At 48.5% G+C, this 3,485-nt stretch overlaps 1 long non-coding RNA gene across 1 annotated transcript in view; it reads right to left on the minus strand.

Moving 5' to 3' along the window:
- Positions 1–2,640, minus strand: part of LOC146645965 (uncharacterized) — a 12,550-nt gene extending 9,910 nt beyond the window's left edge. Inside the window, exon 1 of the long non-coding RNA XR_014909162.1 lies at positions 2,464–2,640. This is a non-coding gene — a long non-coding RNA (uncharacterized LOC146645965). The remainder of the gene's footprint in view (positions 1–2,463) is intronic.
- Between the last annotated feature and the right edge of the window lie 845 nt (positions 2,641–3,485).

Genomic DNA, 3,485 nt, shown 5'->3' on the forward strand with positions numbered 1-3,485 from the left:
TACCTTTGCAGGAGGCTTAGGGATAGGTTAGGGGGTAATAGCCAGAATTTGACGGAATAAAATGGAATAACTGGGAAAGTAAGTGTCGTAGAGGGATGAAAGTTGTGTCTACGGGGGGGTTTCGGGGTGCTCCGGACACCCTGGTGAAGACCCCATGTCGATAGCACCAACGGTTCTGGACTTGGTGTAAATGGGTCAAAATTTGACGGAATAAAAAGGTCAAAGTGGCAGATAGGAGTGTCCGATCGGGACGATTCCACCACCACTGTACTCAGCAGGCCCTGCCGGGTCGTTAGACACGCAGCATGGCAGGGATCGGTGACATAACATGTAGCAGTTTCCCTTCACAGAAGCGTCTGCAGCAGGTGGGTGGAGGAGGAGGCAGCAGAACCAGGCCTTTGGAGCACTGTGTCATCTCCTGGTCCTGATGCTTTGAATCTCCCTCTCTGTCTGTCTGTCTGTCTGTCTGTCACACACACACACACACACACACAGAAGCTGGTCAAGTGCTGTGCAACTGGGATTGCACCTGTCGTCCACAGGAGGGCGCCTAGCTGGGAAGTCCAGTACATTCCATATTAAAGTTGTTGCAAGTGCATTTTTTGTGTAAAAGACAGACAGACAGACACACACACACACACACACACACACACACACACACACACACACACACTGTAAGGTCTGAAGTGCAAAATTTGAATTACATTCCTTTGTATCTCTCCCTCTCTCTCTCTCTCTCTCTCTCTCTCTCTGTCTCTCTCTCTCTCTCTCTCTCTCTGTCAACACACACACACACACACACACACACTGTAAGGTCTGAAGTGCAAAATTTGAATTACATTCCTTTGTATCTCTCCCTCTCTGTCTCTCTCTCTCTCTGTCTCTCTCTCTGTCAACACACACACACACACACACACACACACACACACACACACACACACACACACACACCAAAGCACACAGACAGAAGCTGGTCACAACTGCTGTGCAACTGGGATTGAACCAGGGGGGCTCCCTCTGCTGGCTCAATGCGGTACAAAGTGTCTGAAGGAGTTATACCGGCGAAAATAACATCTTTCAATTGCATGTTTGGTCCACAGGAGGGCGCCTAGCTGGGAAGTCCAGTACATTCCATATTAAAGTTGTTGCAAGTGCATTTTTTGTGTAAAAGACAGACACACACACACACACACACACACACACACACACACACACACACTGTAAGGTCTGAAGTGCAAAATTTGAATTACATTCCTTTGTATCTCTCCCTCTCTCTCTCTCTCTCTCTCTCTCTCTGTCTCTCTCTCTCTCTCTCTCTCTCTGTCAACACACACACACACACACACACACACACACACACAGAAGCTGGTCAAGTGCTGTGCAACTGGGATTGCACCTGTCGTCCACAGGAGGGCGCCTAGCTGGGAAGTCCAGTACATTCCATATTAAAGTTGTTGCAAGTGCATTTTTTGTGTAAAAGACAGACACACACACACACACACACACACACACTGTAAGGTCTGAAGTGCAAAATTTGAATTACATTCCTTTGTATCTCTCCCTCTCTGTCTCTCTCTCTCTCTGTCTCTCTCTCTCTCTGTCAACACACACACACACACACACACACACACACACACACACACACCAAAGCACACAGACAGAAGCTGGTCACAACTGCTGTGCAACTGGGATTGAACCAGGGGGGCTCCCTCTGCTGGCTCAATGCGGTACAAAGTGTCTGAAGGAGTTATACCGGCGAAAATAACATCTTTCAATTGCATGTTTGGTCCACAGGATGGCGCCTAGCTGGCAAGTCCTGTACATTGCATATTAAAAGTTGTTGCAAGTGCACTCACATGTATTTTTTGTGTAAAAGAGACACACACACACACACACACACACACACACACACAAGCTGGTCAGCTGCTTTGCAACTCAATGCGGTACAAATCGACTTGTGTGCCTCTTTTTCTCTTTGGGTTTTCTGTGTGTTTTTTTAAATTTTTAAATCCACAGCAAGTGTCTCTCTCTCTCTCTCTCTGTCTGTCTCTCTGTCACACACACACACACACACACACACACACACACACACACACGCACACACACACGCTCAATGGAGTATAAAATAAAGACCGGGGCAGTTCTCTCACTGGAGTCTCTTAGAGTGGAGGCTGCCCTTGCTAGCAAGAAGTTCTGTGTGTTTCTCTTCTCTGAGTCTTTACTGAAGAAGTGTTTTATAACATTTTCCTTAACAACTGACATGTGTTTTTTGTGTAAAAGAGAGAGAGACACACACACACACACACACACACACACACACACACACACACACACACACACACACACACACACTCACACTCAGCGGCTCAGAGATGAGGGAAAAACAACAGAAATCAGGATAGATTTTAATGTCAGGAGATGCCCTGTGATGCTGGGGCCATTGTGTAAGATTGGAATGTGTACCAGTGGCTGGTGGGTGGTCCTTGAAGGTCCCGGGAGGAGGCGGCGAGGAGGCAGCGGGTGGCTGGGCTTGAGCTGTGGATCAGGGACGTCATTAATTCTGCCTGGTGCTGCGTGTGCCCTGTGCAGCTTGGATGTCTGCCGCTGACGCTCTGTGGTTCCTGTTCCTGTCATAAAAGGCCCTGTACAAGGGGAGAAGAAATGCATCATTGGTTACCAAAATAAAACAGTGTCTTTCTGCCTGTGTCATTCTGTTTGGTTTCTTTGAGCGTTTGTTTCTTAAATACACAGCAAGTGTCACTCTCTCTCTCTCTCTCTCTCTCTCTCTGTCTCTCTCTCTGTCTGTCTCACACACACACACACACACACACACACACACACACACACACACACACACACACACACCAAAGCACACACACACACACACACAGACACACACAGACACTGTGAGGTTTGCAGTGCAAAATTTGAATTTTAGTGCATGGTGATTTGTCTCCCTCCAGTGGCCCACGGCAGGTATGATGAGGCTTAAATGATAGGTTATGGGGAAAAAGCCAGGAGAGGATGGGACAAAAGTGGAATAACTGAAAAAGTAAGAGGTGTAGAGGGCTGATGTTGGTGTCTAGGTGGGGGTTTTGGTGGGTGCCGGACGCTGTGGCGAAGAGGCCACGCCGATGGCTTCTTCGGTTCTGGAGATATGGCGAATCGGACCAAAAAGGATGGGACAAAAGGGTCCCAGTCGGAGAAAGGAAGGTGCAGAGGGCCTGGTTCCACTGGCATTGCGTTGCCCGTGTGCGGGCGCATCCGCAGGTGCCCAACATGGCATGGTTCAGAGTACCTTTGCAGGAGGCTTAGGGATAGGGTTAGGTTAGGGGGTAATAGCCAGAATTTGACGGAATAAAATGGAATAACTGGGAAAGTAAGTGTCGTAGAGGGATGAAAGTTGTGTCTACGGGGGGGTTTCGGGGTGCTCCGGACACCCTGGTGAAGACCCCATGTCGATAGCACCAACGGTTCTGGACTTG

Source organism: Rhamphochromis longiceps, linkage group LG20, assembly GCF_057381845.1.
Source record: "Rhamphochromis longiceps isolate RC_006_pf linkage group LG20, R_longiceps_female_GT1.1, whole genome shotgun sequence".
Taxonomy (NCBI): Eukaryota; Metazoa; Chordata; class Actinopteri; order Cichliformes; family Cichlidae; genus Rhamphochromis; species Rhamphochromis longiceps.